Source organism: Globicephala melas, chromosome 12, assembly GCF_963455315.2.
Source record: "Globicephala melas chromosome 12, mGloMel1.2, whole genome shotgun sequence".
Lineage (NCBI taxonomy): Eukaryota > Metazoa > Chordata > Mammalia > Artiodactyla > Delphinidae > Globicephala > Globicephala melas.
In genome coordinates, this window is record NC_083325.1 from 33,781,256 (window position 1) to 33,796,424 (window position 15,169).

Sequence of the window (15,169 nt, forward strand, 5' to 3'; positions counted from 1 at the left end):
TCACCGAGAATGGCAGGGCAGACTGGTCTGCATAATTCTGAAAGATATTTTGTGTAAAATGCTTCCTCTATAAACGAAATGAAATTTTATTTGGAAAGATTTAAGATTGTATTTGATCACCTACAACATTCAGTTCTTTTTCTAAATCTCATTATTCCTTAATATGCCTTTGGTGTGTATTTTTAAAATTAGACCAATAATACACTCTTTGTAGAATGTTTCTCCACCCATGTGCAGCGTTAAAATACATTGTGAACTCGTCAATGCATTTTTCTTTTCTTTCTAAAATTCCTAGGATGTTCATTCAGTGAAAGCAGTAAAAACTCTGGCTCTTACACATGTAAATTCATTGAACTAATCAGTCCTTTTTCCCCCCCTAAATAAAATTTGTATATGACTTTGGAGATTTTCAGCACAGTTCATTTAGTGATATCAAAAAAACATAAAGCATTTACATTTCATTCATGTATTGAAAATAAATGAATGGTTTGAGGATTTTAGTTTGTTTTATTCTATTTTTCTAAAGAATACTCAATTATTGAAAAAAACGAGTACAATGGTAGTAAAACATCCCACAGTATCATAAGTATGTAATTAAAGCTTAGCAGTTAGAAAAGAAAACATCTTACAAATTCAATACTAGATACCAATAGACATGACAGGATTAGTTTCACAAAAACAAGGTAAATCTCCACCGATTTTAAACAAACTTTTTCAAAACAGGTTAAAAATGAATTTAGACAAATTTGTCTCTTAACCTTTAAAGATTTCCTGCCTGTTTTTGTATGTCCTTTATTACATTAATTTTTTATTTAAATTACACCATTAACTGGATATGAATTTATCAAGAATACATGTATTGATTTATAAAACAGTACCATTAATTATTATAATAGCTAGATGTAGCTGATATTACAAAGCCATTTAAAGGTTTTTAATATAACTCGGACATACATAGATAGATAGGCATTATGGACACGACTACAATTCAAACTGGCTACCAGCAGTTAATGAAATCCTTGATTTATATTCTAGTTTAGAGATTGATTATATTGTTGCTTTGTAAAACTATTTATATTATGCCATTTTTCAAAGGATGTCTCAATAAAAAAGCTAAATAAAATATTCAGTCAATTCCCAAAGCAGATTTTGTTTTCTATATTTTAAATGCTAGTGAAAATAATTGATTGTGTGTGTTCCAAGCTTTGTCATTTCCATTCCAGAGGTGGCTTTCCTGATGGGAGACTCGTTTGCAATGCACACTTTCACACACTCTTGGATCCTTGCAGAAACAAACCCCTTCTCTTTATTTCATTAGCCGCCCCCCCCAAACAACAAACCCATGTATATTTCACAAAACCCATGCATCAGGACACATAAGTCTTTTTGGCATCTTTTATGTTATGCATTTTTTTTTTTTCTTAAGGTTGTGGAAAACTGGGACTTACCCCAAAGCCGCAAAACAGGCAATCACGAAGGAGTATTTGGGTAAGAATGCAATCTGAAGAGAGAAAAAAAAAAAAATGAGGAAGAATATAAGCAAATAACAGTTACACTTTCAAATTGCTTTTCAAATGTTAATTAGCCAACGAATAGGTTGAAAGTTAAATTCTTTTCACATTGTACTTGGTTTGGGTCTCCTAGTCTCTTTATTTATATCACTTTTCCTTGCCTGGCAACATATGTTACCGATTTATTATAGTATTTTTACTGTTAGCAGACAAATCTAAAAGCTAGCTGAGAAGGCTAGCTTCATCTGATGACTTTAACAACAACTGCAGGGCATCCTTGAGGGTGAGCCAATAGGCTCTTTTGAAGCTATAATACTATTAACCATTTTGATGCTGAAATATTTCTTACAGCTAAAGTTGGTTCTGTCTTTGTAGGCACTCTGGGTTTTACAGACACAAAAGGTAAATGTAAATGATTTGTTTTGCAAATATTTCAATAGCCTTCTAGGCACTTTCCTCCATGTGTCTTAAGTGCCCTAAAAGCCGTATGAATGCTGTGGCTTCTTTATTTCCCCCTTTCTTTTACAGGACACTGAAATCTGGGCACAAAGTGATAAGTAAACAGCTATCAAGCATCACGTTAAATTGTCACTTCACCCTCCCCCATGCCATTAATTTTCTGCTATGCTATTAAAGAAACAAACATTCTTTGGAGTTTCAATGATCGCATCTTTCTGACATATGTACAGCCCAGAAAAGTAAACTTCAAATGAGATTCTTTTTTGGCTAAAAACCTGCAATTCCTTTCCAAATTAGAGATGTCATATATTATGGTTATTTTAATGGATATGTAATAGTAGCCAAAAATTTATGCCTTTTAATACGCATACAAGAAAACGTCTGTTTCAGAGCTGTATTTGTTGACTAAAAGTATTCACTTTAAAGTTGCCAAGTAATAAACTTCCGTTTTTGATCATCTGTAATTTACTTCACTCCAAATTGTCTAGTCATTTTAACTTAAAATTTTTATAAACGATCTCCTTTTCCACTCAAATATCTCATGCGGAGTTCACTTACAATTTCAGGTAATTACATTTTATAGAAATTCTCTTGCACATGCATGACTTGAAAATTTTGAAATTAAATCTTAAATATTGGAAGCCAGCATTTCTTATCTGCAAGATCTGGCTCAGTAACTAAAATTTCACATCATCTTGATATTAGAATTCAACCAATAAAACTGAGATATGCATGGCAGTAGTTAGGGGTCTGGCTGTGAAAAAGTGAATTTTGCGGTCCTGGAATGCTCTCTGTACCCCTGGGATCCAGAAAGCGCTAAGACATACTGTCTGTATAAACATATCTAGTATAAGAGGTTCTGTCTGCAAATCGTAGCAATGACTCTGCTCTCCAACATATTTAAGAATACACAATCATACCTGGTTTTAAGACAAAACTGCAAAATTGCCTTCAGAACAAGTGGTGAAATAACCACCATCTATCTAACCATTCACCTGATTCTAATATTTTTATTGAATAAAAATATTTTTATTTATTCATCCCTTGTACTTCGATATACGTTCCAAATTTTATTTTAGTATTAACTATAATGACCCCATCAAAATGAGAAGAAAAATTTATATTTTTACATATATAGTTATACAGTTTCATCCTAGTCTAATTTAGGATAATGTCTACGTGGGCTTATTATTTATATCTATTATCAGATATTTACTGTATTTATTTCTTTGTCCCCAAGAGGCATCTTATGGTGACGGTGGGTAATTTTAGGTCAGAAGCAATTATGATCAAAAGGATTTCAGCTTCAGAGAATGAGGCTAACTTTCCAAAGGCATAAACGCACAGCAACTCCAAAAAATGACCATATATGTCACTGGAGTTATGAATACCCAGGCAACTCACTTGCTAGTCCTGTCATTCCATGAATAAACCATCCCATAAATGTGCCTATTAGGACACATTTGTTTTTAAATATTAATTTTCTTAGAAGAATGAAGGGAGACAATGCTGTTGGTGGCCCTAGAGTTTTCTTCTTCTAAAAAAATTATATTCTTGAACCAAAACTGAATCTCCAGCAGAGTTTTATCCCCGTATTTGGAAGCATACCAGCTGTGTACATGGGGCTCCAGGCCCCATGTTGTTTGTTGCTGAACTTGACGCTCTTCTAGACCAGGCCCTCTACTCTGTGACACAGTGCCTTGACAGATGGGATGGGATGGACTGTCCCTTAGTCTGTCCCCATCCACCCATACCTACCACATTCTTTCACTCTCGTCCACCCCAAAGCAGGTGCCTTTGAAAGGCCTGAATGTAAGCTACAGTTTCCTCTGGTCTCCCAGCTCAGGTTCTGTCATTACCTTTCTCTAATATATCTAAGCAGCCCCTTCCAGCGACTGGTCCGAGCCTAAGCTGGGATCTCCCCTTTCCTGTTGTTCCCTCACCTCTACCCCGACCTCCAAGGGCCACCCCCCTGCTTTCTGTTTTGTCCATCACCTCAGTTTCTTTTCCCCTGTTTCTGACCTGCACTTTTTCTGGATCAGACGCAGGCAGGTTGAGAGGTAATGAGAACCAGATGGACAGAGTGCAGAAATTGCCCAAATGGGTATGAGAATGTGGGAGCTGTCAGGCATGGAGTGAAGCTGGAATTTTTCAGCAATAAAATGGGATTTATCGCCACTCTACCACAGTCATTGCCGACAACCGTTTACCTTGACAGAAACCCCATTCCAATAGGCCACGCCGATGCAGATTCTTTTTTCCAAAGAGTGATGATTGGTATTTGTTCTAAGGCTCAAATGGCCTGCACTAAAGGTGAAGCATTAGGCCAAAGTCCTGTATTCCCCACTGAGGCAAATGAACCTGCTAAAATAAGTTCCTTCCACAATGGCTGTGTAATTGAAACCAGAAAGTGAGAGAATTTGATAAATTGCTTGACCCTGAAGGAATGTTAAGGTCATAAATTTTCATTGCATTTTTTCCTCTCTCTTTTTTTAATTTTTATATATTGATTATATTTAGTATTTGCTTCGAAATTCAACAAGCTTACAGATCATCGGTTGTGGCCCCAGGGGAGAGCACAGTAAATCATCAATTAAGAGGGTAGGGGATAGTCTCCCCTCATCTTCCGAAGAGGAATGGCAGCTCCTCAGTATTCCAAGGACAGTCATGGAGGTGTCTTCCATCTCAGAATTATTCCAACTTAGCACGCAATTTGTCCTGGCACGGACAAAGTAAAATCCACAGGAAAGATTTTTCTCAGAAGGGTGCTGCTACACTTCTATCATTTAAGAATGATGAACTGTTAAGATGCTGGCAATACATTTGCAGCCATCACACCCACATACCTTTTTCCCTCCTGCAACCTAAAAATAAGAACAATTGGATTTTAGCGAAAAACCATGATCCTCTTTTTTAGAGGATCACGTGGGAGTGTGCCTGTGTGCGTGTGCGTGGAAGCATCATGCTTCTGAGCGCTGGTTTTGGCAAAGTCCACTTGAGATTTTTCAAACTTATTTTTGTTAAAATCTGGATGATCTTAATGTGGAAATAAAACATAGGTCATAAAAACAGTCCAAGCCACATGTTACAGAATATAAAATGGACTGAAATACTGAAGTCATCGCATAGCAGCAAATTTCTACACATCTTGCTTGAAGGTTTTACTTGTTTTTCTAAAAAGTGAATGAATGAAGCTTGCCAGCATTTTAATTTAGCTGTATTTTCTACCGATTGTTTATAGTGATACGATATGAAGATATATACTCTCTCAACCTGAAGCACATTAAATAATTTATTGATAGCCAAAACTTCTCGTCCTTGAAATTTTTAAAGAACAATCTATCTCCTGGGTATTTATGTGCTTGGCTTTTTCTCCCTGTTAAATAAGTAAAATCAGAAGTATTTGATCACTAATGTATACATTTTATGTTCAGAATTTTCAGGATTCAGGAGATCCCAAATGGGATACAGGGCAGAATTTTTGACTGACGATTGGGACAATTTCCCTAATTTAGGAAAGATTGGTTCATGCTGATTTATTTTCAATTATTAATTATCAGTTTATTGGTTGAAACCAATACTAGCTCTAGGATGTATAACAATTAAATAACCACATGCATTTTTTTTCAAAACCATCTAAACTGTATAAGTAAAAGATAATTTATGCTTCATTCTATAAAGTATTATCAGTAGGGGTGAGGCTAAATAATATCTAGTCCCATATCCTACTTTCTTTTGTTCAAATGTAATATCACCAACGTATATTGAGTACATATTTCTATGTCAAAAAAATTTTTTTTTGTCAAGTAAGGAAAGAAAGAAATTCCAAATCCTTCTTATTCAAAAAGACAAAGGTCAGAGAATTTGTGAGTGATATAAAATAGTAAGTAGTACAAGGGCTGTTGAAAAATCTTGGAAACTGCCACCAAAGTACAGGGGAAGGGGAGAATTTTCATGTTATTGCTCAGATGTGTATAAATATTCTAATAAGAATTCAGCAACAATATGTTTTCATCTTATAGCAGGGGGACCATGATGTACATATGATCTACTTTTAATCTTGTGGCTTTGTCAGTGTTAAAAATGGAATTTGGGAGGGAGACGCAAGCAAGAGGAGATACGGGGATACATGTATATGTATAGCTGATTCACTTTTTTATAAAGTAGAAACTAACATACCATTGTAAAGCAATTATACTCCTATAAAGATGTTAAAAAGAAAAAAAAGGAACTTCTTCCGCACTTAAAAATTTTGTCACAAGGCTGTTTCAAATAAATAAATATATGTACACATATACATATATATAAGCATAAATAAAATATGAACAGAAAATGGCTTCAATCACTAATATTTTTGCAAACTAATGTTCAGCTGATGCAACTCAATTTTATTTTGCATCACATTAGTGTCATAATGGTAATGACTAGCCTTTATTCACTAACAGTTTGAGTCAGCACTTTGAGACATTTTCAAATTAGGTCATACTGCACATTTGTGTCTGATACAAAGGTTGATTAAGAGAGCTGCACAGTTTTAAAGTGATGCGGTGTGAGTTGAATTAAGTTCTCTCTGATACTTACGGGAAATGTGAGCCACCATAACTAAGCAGAAATAATGTATGGGCTATAGGGGGGAGAATATATTTCCACAGAGAGCTTGAAGTCATACTCATTTACAATTTCACAAAGTCCTCTGTCTGTTATGGAAGAATTCTATCATGGGGCCTAGAAAAAAGCAATGAATTACAATAAGGACACTGGAGGCCTGGTCCCCAGATCTGTTTCAGTGAAAGTCAGTTTTTGCCTTTATGTCCCTTTTGATCATCTCAATAAAGACCTTTTTTTTCTTCTAGACACTGTCTACTGCTTTTCTGAAGTCAGAATGATCCGGTGTCACAACCAAACCATTTACCCGTAATACAACGATTCGGAGCCCAGGCTAAATTGCTCTATGCAAGCTAGACCTGGGGAAAATAAAAAAGTCTACTTAAAGTGATATTGGCATGGCAAATCCATAATCTCATCAAAAATCTGAAGAAATAGGATTTTCTTTAGTTGCCCAGCACTTCAAATAAATTGTAAAAATGGCCCTACAGGGCAAAGTAACTTTTAATTGGGTTTAAGGAGAACAAAAATAAAAGCTGAAACTCTTTGATTGTTGGTTTGTCCAAAAGGGCAAAAATAGCCGTTATTATTAACACTGTACTCACTTCATGTTGCCCTCTCCATAGCATAAAAAAGCCACAGAAGATTTTCTGAATATATATATATATTTTTATTGTGCCAGTGGCCTTAAAGAAACCTGGAGAGAAACCCAAACAGTGGATGGCACTAAACTGAAAGAAAGGCTCATTGGCTTGGCTAGCTTTGGTCCCAGGATGCAAAAGAAGTTACTATAATTCTCTTGCACGTACACTTCGCTTGCTTTGCAATAGCATCCTGAAACATAATGCAATCAAATCACATTTTATTTCCATAAGTCTGGGACAGCGTGCACTGCCTTGCCCCCTCCAGACCTGTTACCTCCAGTTTATTCTCAGTTTCTTTCCATCTGAGTTTTCATAGAAATTTGGACTGAACTTGTTTTCTTGGGCAAGACACCTAAGTAAAGTAAGAGGAAGGGTTCCACCCAAGAGAAGGTGTACATGTTGATTGTTTTAAAAATAAATGCGTTTAATTAGGAACATGAAGTTGTAACGGCCACAATCATTCTCAATGTTTATAAATGTGTTCATATTCCAGTTTCCTGAAGATTTTTGCAATGAAAGAAAAACAGCTATCAAATCTTAGAAGGACTATAAACAAGAACTGGAAGGAAAGAAGAAAGGAAGGGAGGGAGGGAGGGAGGGAGGGAGGGAGGAGGGAAGAAAGAGGAAGAGAGATTGGCTTCAGCCCCTTCCCTCAATCCCAGCAAAGGTCTGTTCATTAGCCACCTACCCCTCTTCACTGACTTCTGTCCTTCAGCTGTGAAAGATCACAGTCCATGAAAGTGATACATAAATTTGCTTCCTTCACCTTTGCTGATTTCTTGTTGCTTCTCATAACCAATATTTTTAATATTATAACTTGAATTTGAATAACCCCTTGTTCTTGCTAAACTCCAGAGGTTGCTCTGCCCAGCCCTGATGATTTATCACAAAAACAAGGCTCGTGAGTATCTTCAAGTGGAATTTCCTGTGACTCCGATTAAAACACAGATATTCCTGGATTCAGAGCCTGCCAATTAATACCCGAAGCGGTGGTGGCACTATGTCTCAAGCACGTACATTTTCATTTTCAACACACCCCTGGTGTGTGCAATCACTTAATTTACATTTTCAAAAGGTCACTTGTGGTGCTAGCTGGAATGAATTGTATATTTTACTTATTTTGCAGTAGGCTCATTTGCCCGGCCAGGGAGACACACTTTTCCCAGCCACTAGGATGACATAAATCTGAACCAGCCATCATATAACAACGAATAGGTAAAAGTAGTTTTGCTATTTTGTCAAGCAGCTACGAGAATACTTGAGTTTCTCCAACAGTTTAATTTAGCACATGAGAATAGCATCTAGTGAGCTATTTTTATTAATAGTGGGGTTTTTATTATTATTTTGCAGAATGGATACAGCAACATTACCAGAGTTCAATATGACTTTTGATGATCTGGTGTGCAGTGATTAAATAAGGTTAATCTTCATTTTATATGCTAATAGGATATTTATAATCTCTACAGCATATCCAATTTAACGATTTTATTCTCTGTTGTTCAGAAAGTATTTCTTATTAGTGAAAGAGAGAATACCCTTACGTTCACCACAGAGGCTAGTTTAATTGGGCTTGAGTGCACTGTGTATAATTAGTCCACTTCTCTAATATTTCATCTATAATTACACAATGAATAATGTGCTTAAATTTCATAAAACTAGTGGGTTTAAAGAAAGACTTCCAAAAAAATGAGCATTCTGTTTTCAAGCTTTCCCAAGCCTTACTAAGAGCCTGATGAAAATATGGCTGAAGCCAGTATGAATTTCTTGAATGGTGAATGGATGCCCAAAGCCTCTGAGGCTAAAAGCAAAAATAATGTCCCCTCCAGCTCCACTCATCTCACCCAATGACAATGTTAGCAGCAGGGCTGCTTGGACCAGGCCCAGCTGCCACTGGAGAAACAGGATCAAAGTCCCCACATGCTATATTCCCAAGGTCTCTGCAAATGTCAGACTGCAAGATGGAATTTTGAATGGCAAAGCTGTTTTGTTTGGGGTTTGGGTATTTTTATCCCCCCAATATTTAGAACTCTTTTGGGCAAACTCATTCCAGACAACAGCCTATGAAGTTGTATCATGGAAACCAATTTTTAATTTTGTTAGGGAATGTGATCACATACAGAAAGAGGGGAAAAAGAGAGAGAAACTGGTGTATGATTTTGAGGGTTCCTCTACTGATTGGAGTTAGTTGGACCTCTGAGTGTACATGTATGTATTGTTCATCTTAGTTCAAACAAGGCTATTTTTACACTAGCACTGTAGTTACTTGCAAAATTTGAAAAAAAAAACGACTTCAAGGACAAAAGAAAAATGTATTATGGGGTTTTCGGAGAGTTTTTTTCAAGGGCCATAGGAAGCCTCCGTTTTCAGTGCTATCCAGCTAAGGGGAGTTAGCCAAGGTCAACAGCATGTCCACGTGGCCTCTTCAATGTGCCTTCTCTTATACCCCTAAAATATACTTCCTATAAGGCCCTTACATGGTTCTTACTTCCTCACTTTGCCTTTGAACGTGTTTGTTCCACTTTACCAAAGAGAGTGCCAGTTGCCAAAATGACTGCTGTGACCCAGCAGCCTACCCACTGGCCAAAAAAGGGCCTGAAGACTTCAAAGAGAATCTCTTATCTTTTGAACCAATAACTACAAATGAAAAAGCCATTGGCTGTGGTTGAGTCAGGAAAATAGAATCACCACCAGGTACTTCAACAGAGGGATATAAACTAGGGACCTAGTTACAAAAGCATTGGAAGAACTGAAAGGCTACCTGGAGACCACCAAGAGTTTGGCAGTAGCAGGAAGCCACTGCCACCCCTAGACCTACAGGACAAAGGGAAGGGGGGCAGGCTCTGGGACCTCAGAGGAGATGCTGCCATTGCCAGAACCACCTCCAAAGCAGGCTGAAGGTTGAGGGGTTGGGATTTCCCAGTCTCCCCTCCTCCTTGCTCAGAATCTCCCTCTGTAGAAGGGAGATTGCAGATGGCAATGTGCTTTGCAGGGCTAAGCCCCCTAAAATACAAAATAGCAAGGAAAGGGCAGGAATGGGTTTAAGAGTGAACAGGTAAATGACCAAGCATAGCTCCTTCTCAACAGCCTTAAGACTTTTGTATGAAGATAAAATTCTCAGCAGATCCCTGTGTGAGTATAGTAGAAGGAAATTGATATTTATTTTGGTTTCAAATTCCTAAAATGCTATCTATACCAAGGAGCACCAGCTAGGAAAATGGCTGTCATGTTGAAGATAAACTCAAACATAGTTTCACTGGCTGGATTAAAAAGGGGTACAAGTGCTTAAAAAGTTGAGACCACCCTCAGTCCCAAACCCTTGAAGTTGTTTGTCAGGGTAATGTATCAATTTCTACCCCAGCGTGGCCCATGGGCAGCAGAGTGAGGCACAAATAGAGGTCAATCTTGACTTCAACATGCAAGCAACCTAAATGTCCATCGACAGATGAATGGTTAAAGAAGACGTGGTACGTATATACAATGGACTATTACTCAGCCATAAAAAAGAATGAAATGATGCCATTTGCAGCAACATGCATGGACCTAGAGATTATCATTCTAAGATTCTAAGTGTAAGTCAGAAAAAGACCAATATCATATGATATCGCTTATAGGTGGAATCAAAAAAACGTAAAAAAAATATACAAATGAACTTACTCCCAAAACAGAAAGAGATTCACAGACATAGAAAACAAACTTACAGTTACCAAAGGGGAAAGGGGGAGGGGAGGGATAAATTAGGAGGTTCGGATTAATATATACACACTCCTATATATAAAACAGATAACCAGCAAGGACCTACTGTATAGCACAGGGAACTGTATTCAGTATTTTGTAATAACCTATAAGGGAAAAGAATCTGAAAAAGAATTTATGTATATAAATATATATATATATATATATATATATAACTGAACCACTGCTGTACACCTGAAACTAACATGATATTGTAAATGAACTACACTTCAATTTAAAAAAATCGTGACTTCAAATTCTCTGGTTTCCATGGATTTTGTACACCCCAAACTTTGCTTGAACAGAAATAGGTTTTGTCCAGAGACATTTTGCTGTGCCCTGAATGAACAGCAATTCTATGTCCTGTGCCCCCCTTTTCACGGCACTGCTGCCCCATAGCCAGATCAACTATTTAAAAGACATTGTTTCTATTGTCTTCATATCCCTTAAGCTCCTTTCCCTAGACACCAGCTAACACTAAGGGGGCTTGTTGTTCAGGCTCAGGAACAAAGCCTCCTTGAAACCTAGACACAGGTACACTTTTCAAGGTTTCACATCCTATCTTCTTGTTCCTCTATTTTCTGTCATATCACTTGCCCATTAAAATGCATGGTACAGTTAAAAGAGATTTGCATTTGGCCCTACAAAATGAAGAATTCATAAGTTGGCTTTTTTTTTCCTCCTGAAAAGAATCCATATTACTTGGAAAGGGAAAGGCCAAAGGGAAATTATTGCTATTTTAGACAGCAGCATAAATTTTCTTCCTATTTTTAACCTAGGTTTTAATTTAATAAGTTTTATGACCCTTATATTAAGTACATATGTTTTACAAGACATTGTGTCCCTCGAGTCACCCTGAATTTGCTCTACTGTACCAGAGTTAAATGAATGAATATTGTGTTTCTGATTGTAGTTCATCCTGTATTTGATCCTTATAATATGCCTGGTAAACCTTCACAAAAACAGAGAACGACAACACAACTTAATGGCCATTTAAGGCTAGCATATACTGTTTTAAAATAAGCAAATGAACGGGTGTCCCTTTGAAGTATTTTAAATTTCAGATTTCTCTCCCACTGGTGTTTATAAAAACAATTAAGGACATACAAAATACTGGAAATAGTCTCTGGTCTTCAGAATTGGCAACTAAACATACAAGCCCTTTATGTGTTTATTCCATTGGCCAAGGCAAAGGTAAATTTCCTTCAAATTAAACCTTCAAACTTGAATATGGTTCTCTTTTTGGTAATCTGAAGTGATACCAATTTTCTTACACAAGATGCTCCCACTCATTTGAAAATGAGTTTGATGCTATTTAAACATAAAGAGGGTCCCACCAATCCTGAAAAAAAAAAAGATTATTTGAATAATGACTCTGGTTATTTAAAAGAAAATTTTGAGTTCATAGCAGAATGGAGAAAATCACCTACAATATTAGTGTAGAGGGAAGTGCAGTAGTTAGCAGTTAGTTAATAAAGAGGTATATTTTCCTGAGCTCATGTGGGTGGGGGAAGGAGCCAGGGGAGCAAAGCTCAAAGTTGAGCTCAAAGTTGTGTGTGTAAACATTGCAAAAATGTAACAACCTTGCACTAGTGACAAATTTTGTTTTTTAGTTATTAAGATGTAACAGATTTTCACATCCTACCAGAGTACAAGAGTTACTGCTTAGCTGAATATTCATCCAGAAAATCTTTATAATGTAATAAAATTTGTTTTGAAATATGCTTTATAACTTTTCTGCTTCAGTTCTGATTTTTAAAATGGTTTTCCTACCCATGCCAAAGTTTCATAAATCAATAGCCTACTAAAAGTGCATTTGAGGTCAATGGATTAAGGGTGGCACAAACTCAAGTTGGCAAAAATTAGCCTTTATACCACAATTTCAGATTATGTGCCAGACTATATAACTGTGTACATTTAAATTTAGTAATGGATCCAAACCAATTCAAGAAGTCATTCGTTTCTTTTCTGTTCATTTTGTTTGCTTTTGTCCTACTTCAGTGACTTTGAAGGACATGACTTTAGTGTAACTGGTGAGTCAGTAGAACCTCCCACAAAGCTCTACATAAGAATTGATGACCTTCAAGATGGTGGAGGAGTAAAACGTGGAGATCACCTTCCTCCCCACAAATACATCAGAAATACATCTAGCTGTGGAACAATTCCTACAGAACACCTACTGAACGCTGGCAGAAGACCTCAGACTTCCCAAAAGGCAAGAAACTCCCCACGTACCTGGGTAGGGCAAAATAAAAAACGGAGACGAAAGAATGGGGACGGAACCTGCACCTCTGAGAGGGAGCTGTGAAGGAGGAAAAGGTTCCACACACTAGGAAGCCCTTCACGGGCGGAGATGTGGGGTGGGGGGTCGGGGTGAAGCTTCGGAGCCACGGAGGAGAGCACAGCAACAGGGGTGCAGAGGGCAAAGCGGAGAGATTCCCGCACAGAGGATCACTGCCGACCAGCACTCACCAGCCTGAGAGGCTTGTCTGCTCACCCGCCGGGGCGGGCGGGGGCTGGGAGCTGAGGCTCCAGCTTCGGAAGTCGGATTCCAGGGAGAGGACTGGGGTTGGCTGCGTGGACACAGCCTGAAGGGGCTAGTGCGCCACAGCTAGCCGGAAGGGAGTCCAGGATAAAGTCTGGACCTGCCTAAGAGGCAAGAGAGCATTGTTTCGGGGTGCATGAGGAGAGGGGATTCAGAGCACAGCCTAAAGTAGCTCCAGAGATGGGTGTGAGCTGCGGCTATCAGCACAGACCCCAGAGACGGACAAGAGACGCTAAGGCTGCTGGTGCAGCCACCAAGAAGCCTGTGTGCGAGCACAAGTCAATATCCACACCTGCCCTCCCGGGAGCCTGTGCAGCCCGCCACTGCCAGGGTACCGTGATCCAAGGACAACTTCCCCGGGAGAAAACACGGCACACCTCAGGCTGTTGCAATGTCATGTCAGCCTCTGCTGCCGCAGGCTCGCCCCGCACTCAGTACCCCTCCCTGCCCCTGGCCTGAGTGAGCCAGAGCCCCCTAATCAGCCGCTCCTTTAACCCCATCCTGTCTGGGCAGAAACAGATGCCCTCAGGCGACCTACACACAGAGGCGGGGCCAATCCAAAGCTGAACCCCAGGAGCTGTGCAAACAAAGAAGAGAAAGCGAAACTTCTCCCAGCAGCCTCAGAAGCAGCGGATTAAATCTCCACAGTCAACTTGATCTGCATCTGCATCTGTGGAATACTGAATCGACACTGAATCATCTCAAAATTGAGGCGGTGGATTTGCGTGATTTTGTCTGTATAGCTTTGCTTTTACCATTTGTCCTAGGGTTCTGTCTGTCTGTTTTTTGTGGGTTTCTTTAGTATACTTTTTAGTTTTTGTTATCATTGGTGGATTAGCTTTTCGGTTTGGTTGCTCTCTTCTTTCTTTTTTTCTTTCTTTTTTAATTTTTAAAATTTTTAATAATTAAAAAAATTTTTTTAAATAACTTTATTTTTTTATTTCTTTCTTTTTTCTCCCATTTCTTCTGAGCCATGTGGCTGACAGGGTCTTGGTGTACCGGCCGGGTGTCAGGCCTGTGCCTCTGAGGTGGGAGAGCCAAGTTCAGGACACTGGTCCACCAGAGACCTCCCAGCTCCAAGTAATATCAAATGACAAAAGCTCTCCCAGAGATCTCCATCTCAATGCTAAGACCCAACTCCACTCAACGACCAGCAAGTTACAGTGCTGGACACTATACACCAAACAACTAGCAAGAAAGGAACACAACCCCACCCATTAACAGAGAGGCTGCCTACAATCATTATAACGTCACAGACACCCCAAAACACAGCACCGGATGCAGTCCTGCCCACCAGAAAGACAAGATCCAGCCTCATCCACCAGAACACAGGCACTAGTTCCCTCCACCAGGAAGCCTACACAACCAACTGAACCAACCTTAGCCACTGGGGACAGACACCAAAAACAACGGGAACTACAAACCTGCAGCCTACGAAAAGGAGACCCCAAACACAGTAAGATAAGCAAAGTGAGAAGACAGAGAAACACACAGCAGATGAAGGAGCAAGGTAAAAACCAACCAGACCAAACAAATGAAGAGGAAATAGGAAGTCTACCTCAAAAAACAAATCAGAGTAATGATAGTAAAGATGATCCCAAATCTTGGAAATAGAATGGAGAAAATACAAGAAACATTTAACAAGGACCTAGAAGACCTAAAGAGCAAACAAA

General features: G+C 38.5%; 1 long non-coding RNA gene across 6 annotated transcripts in view; it reads right to left on the minus strand.

Annotated features, from left to right (window-relative positions):
* The window catches only part of LOC115864199 (uncharacterized), a 108,342-nt gene that overhangs the window by 20,785 nt on the left and 72,388 nt on the right, over positions 1-15,169 (minus strand). For 4 of the 6 annotated variants that reach the window (XR_009566255.1, XR_009566256.1, XR_009566253.1 and 1 more), the window contains exon 1: positions 1,449-1,749. This is a non-coding gene — a long non-coding RNA (uncharacterized lncRNA). Of the gene's footprint in view, positions 1-1,448; positions 1,750-15,169 lie in introns of those variants that run through there. The other 2 variants (XR_011377905.1, XR_011377906.1) reach the window with 1 other exon arrangement.